The sequence below is a fragment of the Juglans microcarpa x Juglans regia genome, chromosome 2D, assembly GCF_004785595.1.
Source record: "Juglans microcarpa x Juglans regia isolate MS1-56 chromosome 2D, Jm3101_v1.0, whole genome shotgun sequence".
NCBI lineage: Eukaryota > Viridiplantae > Streptophyta > Magnoliopsida > Fagales > Juglandaceae > Juglans > Juglans microcarpa x Juglans regia.
This window is the reverse complement of record NC_054596.1, coordinates 1,941,990-1,963,316: the sequence shown is the minus strand read 5'-3', so window position 1 is coordinate 1,963,316 and position 21,327 is coordinate 1,941,990. Positions and strand designations below refer to the sequence as shown.

General features: G+C 33.1%; 2 long non-coding RNA genes across 2 annotated transcripts; both read left to right on the top strand.

Moving 5' to 3' along the window:
* The first annotated feature begins 2,142 nt into the window (after window positions 1-2,142).
* Window positions 2,143-3,396, top strand: LOC121249737. Its single transcript, XR_005937637.1, has 2 exons — window positions 2,143-2,265; window positions 2,995-3,396. It is a non-coding gene; the product is annotated as an uncharacterized LOC121249737 (long non-coding RNA).
* Window positions 3,397-17,797: 14,401 nt separating this feature from the next.
* On the top strand, window positions 17,798-18,911 carry LOC121249733. The gene is made up of 2 exons (XR_005937633.1): window positions 17,798-17,959; window positions 18,816-18,911. It is a non-coding gene; the product is annotated as an uncharacterized LOC121249733 (long non-coding RNA).
* The last annotated feature ends 2,416 nt before the right edge of the window (window positions 18,912-21,327 follow it).

Here is a 21,327-nt window from a genome sequence, read left to right as displayed (position 1 = left end):
AGCGAGAGATCTTAATTAATGAGTTCGACGAACTCTGTTGGCAGCAGACGAACCTGAGAGATGTTTTCCTCAGTAGAGGCTGGGGAAATATCTGCACATTGAGGGGGAAGGTATACCCCTCAATGGTTCAAGAATTCTATATGGGGATGTGTGACATGCCTCAGGATGCATCCTCTCACACCGTGACTGTACGCGGTGTTTCCATTGAGGTATCAGCAGATGTCATCGGCGAGCACCTTGGGATTCGTCGAGGAGTGGAGACATTTGCACACTCGACACCCCGTGAGGATGTAGGCACTTCTACATCATCTACTGGTCGGGGATGTGAGCCAGCATCAGCCAGAGATGCAGGCCAGTCAGAGGCTGAGGATACTGGCGTCGAGGCTCGGGATGATGACCGAGACGAGGATTTCTACATCCTCACCGGGAGGGATCGCATGCAGATCGAGCGGAAGAACGCCTTCAACCAGAACCATCTGCTGCATTTCTTCCGCATGTTGCACCTTATTGTTGCAACAAATGTGGATCCTGTGGCTCATAAAACCACATTTAGTCGGCTTCGGGCACAATTTTTGATACGAGTGGCACGTGGAGATCCTATAGATTTGCCATTGCACATCTTTCAGAGGATCCGTTACGAGGCGAGCATCGTCTCCACGGATAATCTCCCATATGGTGTCCTCATCAGCCGACTATTACTTGCACGGGGAGTGCCGACCCAGCCAGAGGACCGGGTCAAAGATCAGATGAGCCCCCTCGACATGACCACGCATCGACGTAGCATTGGACAGGCGAGGGGACGTCAGCCACCCCCTGTAGAGGATCTAGTTCCTCCGACGCAGCCTGAGCCAGGTCATGTCGGGAGTAGTAGTCAGCATACGCCGAGTACATCTGCAGGAGATGTGCGGCCTGCTTGGGTTGATGCGGTCATCTCACAGCTGACTGCGCATATCGATCATAAGATCGATCGATCGCTCGAGGCTATATCGGCGTCTGTTGCCGAACTCACCCATCGTGTAACTATCCTCAACGACAAGGTTGATACCTTGACTGAGGAGGTACGGAGTTCGACTTTTGCGGATAACGTTATCATCTGACTGTTAATATCAAATTTTATATTTTATTTTTAATATTTGTAACGAAAAATATTATTGAATATTTCTATCGTTTTTTAATTTCAATTTTTAACCTTCTTTGATGTTATATTTTTCAACTTTAATACTAAATCACTGCATTTCAAATATATATAAATCAATAATATATATTTATATATTACAAAGTGTGTATATATAAATATATACAATTCAATTTTTTAGACTTGTTCACAAATTATGCACAATAAAAACCACATAATTTTTAAATTAAAGTCATTTAATTTAAATTTACAATGAACGTTCGAATGTTATTACTTAACGTTCGAACATTGGTGCAAACATTTTACGTTCGAACGTAAAATTAATAACATTCGAACGGTTGCGCCAAAACATTTTACGTTCAAACGTAAACAGACATAATGTTCGAACGTATATGTAACGTTCGAACGCATATTTCCCATACGTTGGAACGTAAAAACATCTCATTCTATCTTTAGTGACGGTTTCCAGAAACTGTCACAGAAAATACCTTTTAGTGACGGTCTAGAGACCGTCACAAATTCCTAACCGTCACTAAAAACCAATTGTGTTGTAGTGGTATCTACTTGGGGGTTGGCTTCAAAATTAGATTGAGTAATATGCATGCTTCGTTTAGAACGTGAACACATCGACAAAAAATAAAGGTGACTTCTACATGAGTTTTGTTAGAAATGCTTAAGTCACAATTATTTTTATAAAAATAAATTTATAAATTGGTATGATCAGATATAATATGTTAAGTTATAAAATTAAATTTATTATAAAATAGATGTACGGTATCACAAGTTAAATTATAAATTTAATTTCATAAATTACTCTTTATTGATTATATACACTTCGCTTTGACCATACCTTTCAAACTTGGCCTGTTCTGATTACGCGTATTATCAAATGACGAAAACATCCCACTCCCTTAGGCCTTAGCTTACTATGCGCACGTACGCGTCAAGGTCAAGATGCACTTGGAATGGCCTATAAATAGGAGTGTAGAGAAAGGGTCTTTGCATACAGATCATCAATCCAACCAACAATCCTAAAATGAAGGCTATCGTTATCATTTGCATTCTGCTGGCTACCCTTCTTTTCTCGTCCCCTTCAATTGTTGTGGCTCGCGAGCTGGCTGATCGGGATGGTGAGATCTACCTCAAATTTCTGATCTGGTTTAATTTGCATTCATTAGTCAATTTTACATAACAAGTTGTAGTAGTACTTGTTCATCATCAAGATGATTCTAGTTTATATCCAGGCCCCTGCCCCTGCTTATACAAAATAAGAATATTTTTAAATTATTTTACAAAATAAGAATATATATTTACATAGAAATTATTTGTACAAGTCCTAAATAGATAAACTCCATACAAGCCTTTGTAAAAAAGTGGACTCCACTTGAAAATAGTGTAAAAAAAACTATTATTTATTAGTGGAACTCATTGTTTTATAAAAGGCTTGTATAAGACTTGTCTATTTGAAACTTGTATCTAGCATTACTCATATTTACAGATCTGGACGTAATATATATTGACGTTAGTATTCACGTTAAGATTTTATCACAGATATAAAACGAAAGGATATATATATATATATATATATATACAGAGAGAGAGAGAGAGAGAGAGAGAGAGAGCAATCTCTTCGCTGCTCTGCTAATTAAAATTGGTGTGTCTTCAAGACTCTTAATTAACTAATTATATATTAGCTAGGTATCATATATTGTATTATTATATATTCATGAGAAATAACTTTAGTACTAGAAAATAATCATGGTACGATATTTATCCAATGATGCAATTATCGTACTGGCAAATGAGTGAGTGAATATATATAAAGAGCTAATCTAGCTAGTTATTTTCGATCGATGCAGGAATTCCTCCCGTAAGCAAGAATCCCAACAAGCCAGTAGTATCACCATGCGGAAAGCCTGGCGAACCCGGGTATAGCAAATGCATAAGAAAACAAAGGCCCATCAAGTGTAATAAAAATAGCGCATTTCGCCGTTGCAAGCCACCTCAAGGACCTTGAATCAGTAGTACTACTTAATTATTGTAGTACTGGTGTGGTGAAAGTATGAATAAATAGTACTAAAGTTACAAGTAGTACTCATGATTAATATTGTAATGGAGCTGGATCGATCGATCGAGCTTCCTTTGCAGTATGGAAACATATATGTAAAATCTGCTGCATCTTGATCATATCCTGTCGTGTGCCAATATATAAAAAGATCGAGCTGACCGACATAGTTTCGGTGATCAGCTTGTTGTGATCCTAATACATCAAGTATTTAATAATTTTTTTTAGTGTTATAGATCTATATATATCTTTCTTTCTACGTACTTGGAAATATTGCAATACATAGATATATATATTAATCATTTATCAATTATGAAGAGCGAGTGTAGTATGGCAATTAAAAGCTATATCCCATGATCTCCGAGCCCTCAAACCCAAATAATATTCTAGCTGAGCCCAGTTATCATATTTGGTTAAGAGGATATCATCATGATCGAAGCCCAGTTATGAATTTAACCTCAATTATCGACACTTTTTTCCTCATATATGAAGAAGATAAAAGACCATTAATTAGTTATAAGAACATGACAAATGTAGTATTTTATGTACAACTACAAATTTAATACAAAACACTCATTCATCTCCAAATATTTTTGTTCAACTAAAGAAAATAAAGAACTCCATGTCTTATCTTTCAATTTCTCCACAATTCTTATTGAATATAATGATGAAAAAATTAATATATGTTTAGTCTATCATATTTTTGTATTAGACAATTTAAAAATAAAGACAATTTTAAATCAGTTAAAATCGGTTTAAAATGGGCTAAAATCGATCTGAATCGGTCGATTGAAATGTTCGGTGAACGATTTAGATGGTTTACTAAAATCGATTCAATTTTTTACCAACTCAATTTGAACTGGTCTGAATCGAACCATTTTTTCAAAGTTTTGCTCTCCAAACATATATATTACGCCAACAATATGTCATATTAAAAAAATTTTAAAATTTAATTCTTTAAACTAGTTCTGGTTATATGTATATCTTGTCAATTGGGTGGAAAATGATGCTACTTGTTATGTAAATGCGTATGGGTAATTTCGTAGTTAAGGCTTGAAACGTACGCATACTTATAAAGGGATTGTACGTTTACGTACCGCGTGTACATTTTAATTACCTATATATATGTGTAATATTTATATTATGCTTTGAAAAACTATATTCTAAGAATTATACACCACAATATACATCGACGTAGCATATATAATTTGATAAATAAATAAATAAATTAGAAAACACGTGAATAGACTCGGACAAGCTTCGATCATGCAGTATTAATTAGTACGCAATACTATATACGTATAATATCCTCTCAACAGATAGAAATCAATTCATGTATTTGATGTTGCAATATCCTTTGTAATTTTGTCAAGGAATTTACTATATCTTGTAAACTCGATGCATGAGTCCCCTTGAGAGTTTGCGTGATCATCTCAAATATTATATAGATATACATAATAGATATACATATATACACACACATATACACATTTCATGGTCACGAAGCAAATTATAGGTGTATATGTGTGTGTGTGTGTGTGTGGCAATTCAAGTATCTTGCATATAATAATTAGTAGATGTCAAAAGCTTGACCAAATGCTGTCCGTTAAATTAGAAGTGTTTTGCCATTTATAATTTGGTGCATAAAATACATAATATTTATATTGTGAAATTTATTAATGTTATAAAAAAAATTTATCAATGGATGATCATTGGAACCATTCTCTAGGCAGCTCGCTACTATATACAGATCTAATTTATAATTCAAAAAAACTATTTGCACTCGGGAGGGGTACACGTCGCGTACCCGGGCCCTCCACGTGGACGCCAGAAGAAACGCTTCGTTTTTAGATAATCCACTTCGTGCGAACACTCCTCGTTTCAACTTGTGAAATCCCATCCTCCCCTTCGTGCGAACACTCCCCTTCGTCACAAGCAGGCGACCTCTCTGCTTCCCATCCACGAAGAGCTTCACCACTGCAAGACCTCTCTGGATTTCAATCTTCTTCATCACGAAATAAGAGGTCGTGGGTTTGTCTCGACTAGTGGACCTTTCTTTTTTTGTTTTTTAACTTTTTTTCAGTTTCTTTCTTCTTCCGAAAAAATCTTAACCAGAATATCACCTTTTGTTTGGGTATTGTCTTTGAGAACTGGGGATTAGGGTTTTTCTTCTCTCTGTGCATAAGCACTGGGCTGTGCTTCCCGCCACAAAGGTGCAAAGAAGGATTTTGTTTAGCTTGGCAAACATGGAAATATATTTCCATAGTCACGGTTTGTGGTCGAACATTCTATGAGAGAGTGAAAGGTCAAGACAAATGATTCTCTCTCCTCACCTTAAAAGACCAAATATTAATAAGAGATCGTGAAGGTTTAGGGATGGAAGAACACCCCCCCTCTCTGGTTTTCATTTCACGCATTTTGTGTTTTTCATTTTTTTTTAATCGGTTGACGTGGTGGCCGATTCCCCCTTGTGTGCCCATCTCGTGTACCTGTAGAAGAACTGTTTATAATCTGCTTTAATTTTAATGTACGTACTAATCCACCATCCAGCATTGATTAACTTTAGCTCAAATTTTGCATAATCTGAACATTAGCATATATATATTATATATATATGGCCTTCATGTCCATGAATGCATGGTCATCCATTGATATCACTTATCAATTCAGACACTTAAAATATTAATTTCTTGATGTTTTGGATCTACTTCTTACTTTCTCTATGGCAATGCAATACGTACATGTATGATATAATCACCTTATAATTTTGCGGACGAATTTTTTGGTTGTACGTAAGAATTTAAGAAGAAACTTGCTAGGTACAAGTGCCCCAAACCGTATACTAACACTTGCATAGTTTTTTAATTAAAAAAATAAAAGAAAAAAAATTTGAGAGAAAAAGAAGGTTTTTTTATCTCATAAAAATCATTTTCGTCTTTAATTTGTATGGTTTTATTAAACAGATACCTTATATTTAATATCAGAATAAGATTTGGTGCGCGAAATCGCTTACTAGAAGATTTTTCCATTTAAAGAAACAATCATGTATGAATTTGATAACAGCAAACATCCTACATTATTTTCAGTTGGGCTTTGAGAGCAAGTGTAAGATGAAGCCCATAATATTATAAAAACAAGATTGGACTCGAATCCCATTTCCTCCACCGCAAACCCATCTCATCATTATTAGGAATCTGGGCTAAGGCCCACTCTATTGCTCGAGCCTCGTGTAGCCTGACATATCAAATCTATGTTATCTTTTTTTTTTTTTTTTTTTTTTGATAAACTGGAAATATTCATTAATATCAATTAGAATCCTTACAAACAAAATTATTATCAAGCCAAATAGCTTGAATTAAAAAAGAAGGACAATAGTCCCACCACCACCACATCACAACATCATCAACTTCCCAAGCATGTCTTGCCAACTGATGAGCAGCCATGTTGCCCAACCGATGAACATGAATGATTTTTACTTCTTGAAAACCTCTCATGAGTCCATGAATATCTTGTAGAATAAAATTAAAGTATGTTAGAAACTCAGATATATCATTCAAAGTATGAACAAGTATCAAACAATCAGATTCTAGTAATACTTTTGAAACTCTCCATTGAGCACATAATTGTAATCTCTTTAATAAAGCAGTAGCTTCAATAAATCTGCAGAAGAGACTTCCCTTTTAGTTTTACTACAAGCCACTACAATATCACCATTATGATCTCTAAGAAGTACCGTCACCCCTGTAGAATTTTGATCACAAAAGGTAGCCCCATTAACATTCAACTTCAAAAATCTAATAGGAGGAAGCTGCCAAGACAACTCTATTTAACTTCTTATTAGAAACATCAAGGACTTCCAAATGCTTATATTCATGTTGAATATTCAAAGCATTATTCACTAGTACATTAATTTGCATAGACACATGCTCATAGAGAAATTTATTTCTTCTATACTAAATCCCTTAAGCAATTACAATAAATATGGCCAGTAACTCCTCTGCCCTTCTACTCCGAGCAAGGTTTGCCAAATCCCAAAAAGAGATATCAAGATCCCAAAAAGCTATGTTATCGATAAAGGAACATGAAAATAAATTTTCTTGAAAAAATAATTTATTTGCTACTCTCAAATACTGGTACAAGTCTCAATAATTTTTTAGATAAAAATCTCGAATAGATTAGTTTTGCGTAATAAAAAATGAGTTTTTATTTTTTTTTATTTTTCAACTGCTTCTATCGAGTAATTCGCTTGTCAATATTTGTAGATCATGTCAGTTTCTGCATGACATTTCGTCTCAGTAGTGATCAGTACTATGACTTTAATAGATCTGTATTAATTATGAATTCTCAAATGTGAGAATCTGAGAATTTTTAAATTCATTGCATGCATAATTATTGCTAAATTAATGTTGGTCATATTGAATGAGAATATTTTGTATACTTTGTTAAGTTGTGGATATACATGGACATTACTTTGGGTCTGTATTGGTAAATTTATTTGCAAATGTGATAATTAAGTCTTAATCCAAACATCTTATTGATCAAAAACTTCAAATACCAAAAGTTTTATTACTTATAATTAAGTCAATAAACACATTGCTTATTGTATAATCCATTATAGGCCTGGGCAGGAAACCTTCATATCCAATCTGGCCGAATGACCCGACCGATAAAATGCGGGTTAAAAATATTTTCGGGTTGAAACCGGCATTTTTAAAAATATTTTCGGGTTGAACCCGTGAAATGCCGGTTTCAACCCGCAAGTCGTATTTTAAGCAATCCGAATGTAGAAACCCTAGCTTGCCTCCCCATTCTCTTCCTCATTCCCTGTCTTCCCAACCCAAGCAACATGTTCTTCGACGAGTTCACTGCCAAAGCAACCCAACTCCTCTATCTTCCCAACCCAATCCTTTCCCCAAGCAACATGTTCTTCTATGAGTTCACTGCCGAAGCAACCCAACTCCTTATTCTTCCCAACCCATTCCTTTTGACGAGTTCATTGTCGATGAGATTGAAGCGCTGACATCTTGCTCCATCTCCCTCAACTTTGAGAGAAATACTAAAGGGTGAGTGTTCTAGAGGACTGAAAAATACTACTTCATCCTTATCATCGTGTTTAAATGGACCACAGACCTTGTATCATGATGGAAAAAAAAGGGTAGTGATAGGATTACCACCTTATTACTACCCATCTACATTTCAATTTTTTTTTTTTATCAGTTTCTTTTAAATATTTTTTTAACATCCTTAATCACTAAGAAAAAATTAAAAAAAAATATATAACTTTATTAATACTCACTTCCTTAATCATTAAGTAAAATAAAAAATTAAAAAAAATTAAATATAAATTGGGTAGTAAATGAGTAGTAGTAAGGTAGTAGCACTATTATTATTAAAAAAAAAAAAAAAAAAACATAAACGTGTGGTTAGTACTTCACTACTTTTCCTTTTTTTTTTTTTTTGGCATGACTCATTGACTACAAGTCTTCCTTTTTTTGGTTCCACCTCAAAAGTTAAATGAAATAGATCTACTTCCGATTCAATCTTTCCTTTATTTTGGTTTCGTGTTGTTGCCCCCATCAGACTTTCGTCGTGTAGGTGCTGTGGTTCCTAAAATCAAACTCACTGATCTTGATTTTTGTTTGTTTGGGTATGCCAAGAACACAAAATAATTCTGATATTGAGATCAAAGTCGCTAATCATTTAAAGGAAAATTTAAACGGGTTGACCCGATATCAGGTCGAGTTCTTTCCAACAAACGTGTGTGTCGGGTCGGGTCGAGCCCAAATACTAGACGGTTTGGTCGGGTTGCAGCCCTAATCTATTACATGAAGAGTCGGACTGCTCTGCCGCCTAAAGTAGCCCGCTCGACACTTTTTGAGTTTTTATTTTTTCTTCATTTTTCTTTTCACATTTTTTATATATATTAAATATTTTTAAAAAATAAAAAAATATGTCAATACATTTAAAATCATTTTCTTAATCACTAAGTAAAAAAAATTTAAAAAAAAATTTCCGAGCAATACAGTTGAGCGGTACCATGGAAGTGACAGACTAGGCTTTTCCTTACCTGATTTTTTTTTTAAAAAGAAAACAATATTTCTCTTTCTTTATTCACATCGATGATATATTTAATATTGTATTAATAAACACACTTATAAATATATTTTTTGGTCCAATAGTTTTTTGACTACTCTCAAGAGCGATACAAGGACTATTATCTATAAAATATTAAAAAGAAAGAAAAAGAAAAAAAGAAGAATCTTTTATCTTCCAATTAAAGGTAACGTTTGCAGCTTTGCTAGCTTCGCTTTTGATCAAATGGTCATACCCCTCAAACTTGGCCTGTCCTGATTACACGCGACAAAGTCAAGCACAAGTCCACGTGACTTGAAAGTTGGAATGGCCTATAAATAGGAGTGGGTTCTCAAGAGCAAGCCACGTATAGTAAAAGCCGAAACTCCGACACTGAAAGTCCATGCTAAAGTACTAAAAGTTGAAGTTTTGAATAAAGTGAAAATTATTAGATTAGTTAAAATTAAAATATATTTTTTATAAATATAAGATTAATTTTAATTTTAATTATTTTATTCACATAAATCTTTATATTAAAATATTTATTTTTTTATTATATGATAATAAAATAAAACAAGATAAATTTAACTTTAACTATTCACATTAAATCTCTATATTAGATTATCTATTTATTTATGAGTAATTAATAATTTTAAAAATATTTTAATTATAAAATTATTTTATTTTATCATATTTTACTATTCATAATATTATATATTAATTAGTAATCATATTCTAATTAAATTATGGATTAAAAATAGAAACTAAAAAGACGTTGATGGACACCTCGAGAGAGAGAAATAAATGATATAAAATAGATTTGATGAATAAACAGTGTCTTTCAAATTTGAAATTACTTTAAAAGTTACTGTAGCTATATTCTAAATATTTGGAATATAACTATTTTAATGTGATATATTTTATAGTTTAATAGCTAAATTCTCATTAGATTTCGCTTTTAACTAATCCAATGAGAGTGCTCTTAGAAAAGTTTAATCCGCATTAGATTAAAATAATAATAAAATATTAAATATTTTAATAATATATTTTTTTAATTTTTATATTTTACAAATACACTATATATTAATTAATAATTTAATTTTTACTTAAAATTATTAGTTTTTCACTATTTTTTTCTCAACCTAATTATCTAATAGTAGCCATCAATAATACTTTTAGAATAAAATATTATTTTAGAGATGAATAGTAACTGATCAAATTTAGAGAAATTAATGAATTTACTGTAGCTCAAAAATTGAGTCTTGGAGTTTTGATTACTCTAATGAAGATCACTTTTGAGTTACTTAGGCAAAATTTGGCTAGGCACTGATATTTGGCTAATGCTCTTAGATCCCGTTTGATAGTAAAAATATTTCGTCTTATCTCATCTTATTATTATAATTTTTTTAAATTCTTACACAAAATATAATAAATAATTTAAATTTTTTAATTTTTAAAATAATAATAATATTAAAAAAATAATATTTTATTTAATTTTTAACTTTAATCTAAACTCACTGTTCAAACGGTACCTTAATCAATGTTAGGACTTACCGCGAAGGTCGACACTCTTACTTGCGCGGCCCAACATACTGATCTCCCAGTAATATTAGCAGCAAAGCCCTGTAAATTAATTAATAAAGAAAGTTAATTTCAAACATGTTACCATTCTCTATTAGTAAAATTATATTTTTTTTTAATAATAAAAAATGTTAAAAAAATATTTAAAAGAAAATGATAAAAAAAAATTAAAAACTTCAAATATATATAAGTAGTAAATGAGTAGTAAGAGAGTAATAACCTTATCATTATCTTTTTGATATATACCACTACTCGATGTTGGGTTGCTCGATCTAACTGTACATTTGTGTAATCAAGTAATTACAACGTTTATTCTAATAATATTTTATTCAACTTTTAAATTTAACTCATTTCATCTCATCTCATCTCATCTCATCTGTAAAAATAAACGAGGTCTATATACGAAATAATTACAAGGCTTTATTTTTTGTCGCAATGAATTCACGTGACGAATGCATTTGTTTTTTCGGTTGGGGTGATTAAAAAAATGTACAAAAGATAACTGAAAGAACGTATTTACTTGGGGGTTGGCTTCAAAATTAGGTGAGTAATATGCATGCTTCATTTAGAACGTGAACACATCTACAAAAAATAAAGGTGACTTTCACAGTTTTGTTCAGAAATGCTTAAGTTACAATTATTTTTATAAAAATAAATTCATAAATTGATATGAATTGATATAATATGTTAAATTATAAAATTATTTTTATTATAAAATAAATATAACGTTTCATGATATGTCAAATTATGAATTTAATTTTATAAAATTACACTCTTTATTGATATACATTTCTCTTTGGCCATACCCTTCAAACTTGGCCTGTTCTGATCATTACGTGTATTATCAAATGACGAAAACATCCCACTCCCTTTGGCGCCTTAGCTTACTATATATGCGCACGTACGCGTCAAGGTCAAGATGCACTTGGAATGGCCTATAAATACGAGTGTAGGGAAAGGGCCTTTGCACATACAGATCATCAATCCAACCAACAATATATCCTAAAATGAAGGCTATCGTTATCATTTGCATTCTGCTGGCTACCCTTCTTTTCTCGTACTCCCCTTCAATTATTGTGGCTCGCGAGCTGGCTGATCGGGATGGTGAGATCTACCTCAAATTTCTAATCTGGCTTAATTTGCATTCATTAGTCAATTTTACATAACAAGTTGTAGTAGTACTTGTTCATCATCAAGATGATTCTAGTTTTTAGATATAATAATATTTTTAAATTATTTTACAATATTGCATGTAAACTTGCTCTGTACATAATATATATTAACGTTAGTATTCACGATAAGATTTTATCACAGATATAAAACGAAAGGATATATATATATATAGAACAATCTCTTCGCTGCGCTGCATGCTAATTAAAATTAGTCTTCAAGACTCTTAATTAACCAATTATTAGGTATCATATATTATATTATTATATATTCATGAGAAACTTTAGTACTAGAAAATAATCATATATGGTACTTAGTGATCATATGAGAAGACACATAACAGGAAAAATAATCATGGTACGATATTTATCCTATGATGCAATTATCGTGACAGATGAGTGAGTGAATATATATATAAATTAGAGCTAATCTAGTTATTTTCGATCGATGTAGGTATTCCTCCCGCAGTAACCAAGAATCGCAACAAGCCAGCAATACCATCATGCGGAAAGCCTGGCAATCCTCAATATAGTTCTTGCATACGAAACCCAAAGCGGTCCATCAAGTATGATCCAAACAGTAGTACATATGGCCGTACGCGTTGCAAGCCACCTCAAGGACGACCTTGAATCAGTACTACTTAATTATTGTGGTGTGGTGAAAGTAAGAATAAATAGTACTACTAAAGTTACATGAAGTAGTACTCATATTGTAATGCTTTGAGAATAAATATTAGGATGTATTTAGTTTGACACCATGATTAATATTGTAATGGAGCTAGATCGATCGATCGAGCTTCCTTTGTAGTATGGAAACATATATATAAAATATGCTGCATCTTGATCATATCCTGTCGTGTGCCAATATATAAAAAGATCGAGCTGACCGACATAGTTTCGGTGATCAGCTTGTTGTGATCCTAATACATCAAGTATTTAATAATTTTTTTTAATGTTATAGATCTATATATATCTTTCTTTCTAATTGAAATATTGCAATACATAGAGATATATATATATATATATATTAATCATTTATCAATTGTGAAGAGCCAGTGTGGTATGGCAATTAAAAGCTATATCCCATGATCTTCTCGGCACAACGATGTAGTATTAGTAGTAGCAGAGCCCTCAAACCCAAATAATATTCTAGCTGAGCCCAGTTATCATATTTGGTTCAGAGGATATCATCATGATCGAAGCCCAGTTATGAATTTAACCTCAATTATCGACACTTTTTTCCTCATATATGAAGAAGATAAAGACCATTAATTAGATATAAGAACATGACAAATGTAGCATTTTATGTACAACCACAAATTTAATACAAAACACTCATTCATCTCCTAATATTTTTGTTCAACTAAAAAAAATAAAGAACTACATATCTTATCTTTCAATTTCTCTACGATTCTTATTAAATACAAAATTAATATATGTTTAGTTTTATCATATTTTTGTACAAGACAACTTAAAAATAAAGACAATTTTGAATCGGTTAAAATCGGTCTAAAATGGGCTAAAATTGATCTGAATCAATCAATTAAAATGTTCGGTGAACGATTTAAATGGTTTACTAAAATCGATTTGATTTCTTACCGACTCAATTTGAACCGGCCTAAATCAAACCATTTTTTCAAAGTTTCGCTCTCCAAACATATACATTACGCTAACAATATGTCATATTAAAAAAAAATTAAAATTTAATTCTTTAAACTAGTTTTGGTTATATATATATATATATCATGTCAATTGGGTGGAAAATGATGCTACTTGTTATGTAAATGCGTATAAGTAATTTCGTAGTTAATGCTTGAAACGTACGCATACTTATAAAGGGATTGTTTACGTACCGCGTGTACATTTTAATTACCTATATATATGTGTAATATTTATATTATGCTTTGAAAAACTATATTCTGAGAATTATACACCACAATATACATCCACGTAGCATATATAATTTGATAAATAAATGAATAAATTAGCAAACACGTGAATAGACTCGGACAAGCTTCGATCATGCAGTATTAATTAGTACGCAATACTATATACGTATAATATCCTCTCAACAGATAGAAATCAATTCATGTATTTATTGTTGCAATGTCCATTGTTTTGTCAAGGAATTTACTATATCTTGTAAACTCGATGCATGAGTCCCCTTGAGAGTTTGCGTGATCATCTCAAATATTATATAGATATACATAACAGATATACATATACACATTTCATGGTCACGAAGCAAATTATAATTAGGTGTGCGTGTGTGTATATATGTGGCAATTCAAGTATCTTGCATATAATAATTAGTAGATGTCAAAAGCTTGATCAAATGCTGTCCGTTAAATTAGAAGTGTTTTGCCATTTATAATTTGGTGCATTAAATACATAATATTTATATTGTGAAATTTATTAATGTTATAAAAAAATTTATCAATGGATGATCATTGGAACCATTCTCTATGCAGCTCGCTACTGTATACTGATCTCATTTATAATTTGCTTTAATTTTAATGTACGTACTACTCCACCATCCAGCATTGATTAACTTTAGCTCAAATTTTGCATAATCTGAAAATTAGCATATATATATATATATGGCCTTCATGTCCATGAATGCATGGTCATCCATTGATATAACTTATCAATTCAGACACTTAAAATATTAATTTCTTGATGTTTTGGATCTACTTCTTACTTTCTCTATGGCAATGCAATACGTACATGTATGATATAATCACCTTATAATTTTGCGGACGAATTTTTTGGTTGTACGTAAGAATTTAAGAAGAGGCTTGCTAGGTACAAGTGTCCCAAACCACATACTAACATTTACATAGTTTTTTTATTAAAAAAATAAAAGAAAAAAATTGAGAGAAAAAGAAGGTTTTTTATCTCACAAAAATTATTTTCGTTTTCAATTTATACTATTTTATTAAATAAATATCTTATATTTAATATCGGTACAAAATTTGGTGCGCAAAATTGCTTACTAGAAGAATTTTCCATTTAAAGAAACAATCATGTATGAACTTGATAACAGCAAACATCCTCCATTATTTTCAGTTGGGTTTTGAGAGTAAGTGTAAGATGAAGCCCATAATATTATAAAAACAACATTGGACTCGAATCCCATTTCCTCCACTGCAAACCTATTTCATCATTATTAGGAATCTGGGCCTGCAAACCCATCTCATCATTATTAGGAATCTGGGCCAAGGCCCACTCTATTGCTCGAGCCTCTTGTAGCCTATCATATCAAAGCTATGTTTTTTTTCTTTTTTTTTTTAACTGAAAACATTCATTAATGTCAATTAAAATCCTTACAAATAGAATTCTTATCAAACCAAATAGCTTGACTTATAAAAGAAGGATAATAGTCCCACCACATCACAACATCATCAACTTCTCAAGCATGTCTTACCAATTGATGAGCAGCCATGTTGCCCAACCGATGAACATGAACGGCTTTTGCTTCTTGAAAACCCCTCATGAATTTACGAATATCTTGTAGAATAAAATTAAAGTCTGTTAGAAACTCAGATATATCATTCAAAGCATAAACAAGTATCAAACAATCAGATTATAGTAACACTTTTAAAACTCTCTATTGAGCACATAGTTGTAATCCCCTTAACAAAGCAGTAGCTTCAATAAATTCTGTAGAAGAGACTTCACTTTCAACTTTACTACAAGCTACGACAACATCACCATTATGATCTCTAAGAAGTACCCTCACTCTTGTAGAATTCTGATCATAAAAGATAGCCCCATCAACATTCAACTTCAAAAATCCAATAAGAGGAGGATGCCAAGACAGAACTCTATTTATCTTCTTATTAGAAACATCAAGGACTTCCAAATGCTTATACTCATGCTGAATATTCAAAGCATTATTCACTATTACATTAATTTGCATAGACACATGCTCATAGAGAAATTTATTTCTTCTATACCAAATCCCTTAAGCAATTACAATAAATCTGGCTAATAACTCCTCTACCCCTCTATCCCGAGCAAGGTTTGCCAAATTCCAAAGAGAGATATCAGGATCCCAAAAAGCTATGTTATTGATAAAGGAACATGAAAATAAATTTTCTTGAAAAAATAATTTACTGGCTACTCTCAAATACTGGTACAAGTCTCAATAATTTTTCAGATAAAAATTTCAAATAGATAAATTTTGCTTAATAAAAATGAGTTTTTATTTTCTTCGTCCCCTATGATATAGCAGTAAGAAGCTCTTCTTCAACAGTAGCTGCTATCTACGGATCCACCACATGGGAGCTGATCTTTACTGCCAGATTGCTTCCACCAACCCAGTTTTCGAGGAAGCCATATGCTAAACTAGCCATTGAAGAGGCTCTTCAAAGACAGATTCCAAACATAGTAATTGAAGGTGATTGTCAAGTGGTGGCTGATGCACTCATCAATCCTTCCTCTTCCACATAGTGGTTCATTTACGATGTAATTTCAGATTGCATCTTTCTTCTAAAATCCTTTTAGAAATGGACCTCTCATAAAATTTATCAACATCAAAATCGATGGGTGCATATCTTAGTACTATGGGCCGCAACGAACAATGTGCTTGATTTCTACAGTGGAAATAACCCTTTCTTTGTTTTGATCAAACTTGTAATACTTCTATTTAGTAGTTGATCTATAACTAGTAACTCTTTATTTCTGTAAGTTGTTTCCAATGATCAAGCTTGCTTTAGGAAAAAAAAAAAAAAATTCTATTTGCCAAATAGTACTGCAGCAGCTCGACAATTATTCCTTTTTTTTTTTTTTTGGTTGAATATATAACTCGATAATTATTCGACATATGGAAGGGATACATTCCAAGGGGAAAAAGAAAAAGTAAACACGTGAATAGACTGGGACAAGCTTTCATCATGCAGTATTACGCAATAGGGATGACGAAAGCCAATTAACTAAAGGCAGGCTCGATCGATCATGTGCATGTAGTAGGCAGCCCACCAGCATTAACTTTTGTTTATTTGATTTAGATGTTACATATATAACAAGATAAGCATGTCGGCCATTATGGTCTCCAAAAATCAGAGAGATCGATCAGTTGGGGCCAATCTCTAGTAATCTTAATTAATATATAGATGATCTGTACGTACAATCTTCTTTCTTTTCACTATTCCCGGTAGGTAAGTTGGCTGTGTGCATGTGTTCGCATATATAAATATATAATATATTTAGTATTAATCTTTAAATATATATATTTAGATGATATATTCTTCATAATATTATAATCTGTTTTGAGTACTATTGAATTTATTAGGAAGTAGGGTAAGAATTTCAGAAATCGGAATTATAAATTTGGTAATCATGAGGGATTTAAAACAAGAACTATATAAAATAAAGGAAAGAATTAATATGCCATTACGTCGGTAATCAATTAATTTTCTAGTCAATTGATAGGTTTTCATTCTTTCATTTTTCTTGATTAAAAAAATCATCTTTTCTGACAATTAAAGGTAGCTTTTGCTTTTATTTATTATGGTTATTTTTGTGGCTATTTTCAATTTTTTTAATTATATTAAAAACTACTATTCATTATTTCAATTCTCATTATCTTCTCATAATCTAATATCATGATGAAAGAACGATAAGAAAAATAATAATGAATAGATTTACTTTAATATTATATTATGCCAAATATTATCAAATGAAGAAAATCAGACCTCCTTTTGTCTATTAAATTAAAGCGTCTAGGCCAATTAAGCACAAATTCACACTTAAATGGACCTATAAATAGGAGTGCTAGCTAGAGGACAATGGCCTCAACACGCACAATCTAATCTGCAATCACCAAAATGAAGACTATCTCGCTCATTTGCTGCATTCTCCTGACTTTCCTTCTTTTCTCGTCCCCTTCAATTATGGCTCGTGAATTGGCTGCTCATGATCATGAGGCCGGTGGTGAGAGCACACATTTTTTATTTGCTTTCTATTTTCATAATCTTTCCCAACCTCTACACACTACATTTTTTTTAATTTTTTTTAGAGTTTATTCTTTTTAAACTAATTCAATTTTTCTACTCATTATTTATATATTAAATATTTGATAAAATAATAAAAATTAAAAAAAGTGTGGTGTGTGGAGGTAGTGTGAATAGTAGGAGGTTGTATAGATTTTTTCTACAATTTCATCTTCTATATTCCTTAGTCATGTCTGCTTATTGTAAGATTTAAAGATATTATTCTACAATACAAGTTGTTCATGATGACCCTAATTTTAAATATTATCCTCTTGCTTTTATACAATAACTGTTTTCATTTGGATTTTCCCAATCCTTAATTTGTTACTAATTGTTTAAATAATTTCAGTACATCATGTGTATCAATTGTTTAAATAATTTCATCATGTCATGTGTTTTATATATGCATGTTCTACATGCAGACATGATCATCATGTTAAATACATTGTTAAGATTATATATATATATATATATATATATATATATATATATAACGCATACATGAACTAGAAGAGAGTGTTTTGAATTATACCCTGGTCCAGGATTCAGAAGCTAGCACCAATAATCAAGAAATATATCATAATTTATTGACTGCTAAAATGAATGATCTCAAATAATTAAACTCGTTACGTACGTATTAGGTATATATATTCAGAAATTTTACTAGAAAATAGAGATGGCAGTTGTAGAATATATAATTTTATCTGTTGATGCAATTATTAGGGATAACTGATAATTTTGCATTGGCTATTAAATATAAAGACAGACCTAATTGTGTAGTTATATTCATTTATCAGTTCATGCAGGTTATAATGGTGGCCAAGCCGGGGATCCCAACAAGCATTTAATATGCGGAAAGCGTGGGGACAATCCCGCGTATAGCAAATGCATAGGAAAACAAAAGCCCATCAAGTGTAATAAAAATAGCGTATTTCGCCGTTGCCAGCCACCTCAAGGACCTTGAATGATCAGTACTACTTAAGTATTGTACTGGTGTGGTGAAAGTATGAATAAATAGTACTACGAGTGAAAGGACGCAAGTTAGGCCAACATTGACACCCAAAGACACGTAAAAATTTATAATCAGGATCTCGAAGAAAGAGAAGTTGATAAGGTGATTTATTTTGAAGAACAGGAGTAGGCATACGGTTGATCAAGAAAACCGCCGTGGAAAAGGCATTGGCCCAATATTTTTGTGGAACTGATGCATGAGCCATAAGAGCAAGCTCGGTTTCCACAATGTGACGATGTCGACGTTCTACAGTGCCATTTTGAGCATGAGAATACGGACATGTCACACGATGCAAAATTCCATTTGTTTGACAAATTTTTTGTAATGGTCTAAACTCACCACCCCAATCAGTTTGTACAGAAGCAATATTGGAAGAAAAGAAATTGCGTACAAATTGAAGAAAGGCAACAAAGATTTGAGAAACAGTAGACTTGGATTGTAAAGGAAATATCCAAATATATTTTGAATAATCATCAACTACAGAGAGATAGAAACGAGAGCCATTAGTTGACAATTCAGGAGCAGGTCCCCAGATATCTAAAAACAGAAGATAAAATGGCCTAGATGATCGAGTAGGGGTGGGCGGATGAGGAAGAGAATGAGATTTAGCTAAGGGACAGGCCAAACAGAGGGCTGACGAACTAGAGCTACTGACTGGAAGATTAAAATGCTTAATAGTAAAATTGGTGATGCGTGAGCTGGGATGACCCAAACGATCATGCCAGTTGAATGAAGAAGTTCTTTCCCCGAGCATGGCCTGTGGAGAAACCGAGAGGGATGAAGTGGATACACCAGTTGGCAGTTCATACAAGCCATTCCTAACATGTCCCTGGAGAAGTGGAGCCTGGGTGCGCAAATCCTTCACAAGAAAAAATTCAGAGTGAAATTCAAAAAATACTGAGTTATCAAGACAGAATTGACGAACTGACAGTAGATTTTTTGTGATCAAAGGCACATGAAGCATTTTATGAAGCAAGAAATTGCCAGATGAAAAAGTAAAACGGACAGAACCAGTGTTCTGGATAGGGAGAGAGCTGCCATCACCGAGGCTGACTTGGTCGGAACCACTGTACGATGCAGCATCCAAGTTCAGGTTAGCAAAGTCTGATGTAAAATGATTCGTCGCTGCAGTGTCAGGGAACCAAATATCGGAGGATGAGGCCGTGGATGGTGCGGAGCTAAAATTAGCAGCAATGGATTGTGGAGGAGAAGCCTGGAAGGAGTGATTAAATCGGTGGTAGCAATTCAGCGCTGAGTGTCCAGGCCTTTGACAAACTTGGCACACAGATCCACTAGAGGCTCTATTCATGAATTGAGGAGGACGTCCACCACGAAAATTACGTCCTCGTCCCCTGCCTCGGAAAGGAGTACCCCGGCCACGACCACCAGATGAGCCAGAATTTGTGTTCCGAATAGTGGCATTTGCTGCAATGGAAGTGCCTGAAAGAAGAGAATTAGTCTGATGTGTGATGCGAGATTCATGATTCAAGAGATAGCTAAACACTTGAGGGGTAGATAAAGGCTCCGGACGTGTGGTGAGGGAAGTGACTAAGGATTCGAAGTCACTGCCAAGACCAGCTAGTAGGTAAGTAACAAAGTCAGAGCTCGGAAGAGGATGACCCGCAGCACCTAAGGTGGATGCAAGAACCGTAGCTTTGTTAAAATAAGTTGTAATAGAATCAGACCCCTTCTTAAGTGTAGCTAATTGAAATTTTGTCTGCATAATGTGTGCAGAAGATTGTGCCGAGAACATCGTTTCAAGTGTGTGCCAAACCTCGCGCGAGGTACTGCAGTTTAAGACCTGTGCAAGAATATTATCTGAGAGAGAAGCATTGATAGTGGAAATGATCAATTGATCTTGCAAGATCCAGGTATGATGATCTGGATTGGACAAATTGTTGACCACAGAGGGAGGTGGAGAATGAGAACCATCAACATAGCCGAATAGATGATGGCCTTTGAGGAACGACACCATCTGTGCCTTCCAGAGTAAGTAGTTCTCATGCATAAGTTTTATGTTGATGCAATGAGTGGAAGAATGAATGATAGTAGGACCAATAGAAGGTGGCGGGGAGGAGGTAGGAGTTACAGAGATGTTTTCTGAAGTGGTCACTGTTGTAAACTAAGAGGACGTTAGTTCGTGGATGGCTCTAGATACCATATTAAATCAAAGAAGAAGATAGGAAAACAGCACACAACCTATTCGAGAAAATGCCTTAGAAGGCAGAGTGTTCTGAAAAACTTTTCTTGCTTTCTTATTCCAGCCACAGTCCATATTTATACACTCATAACAAGAC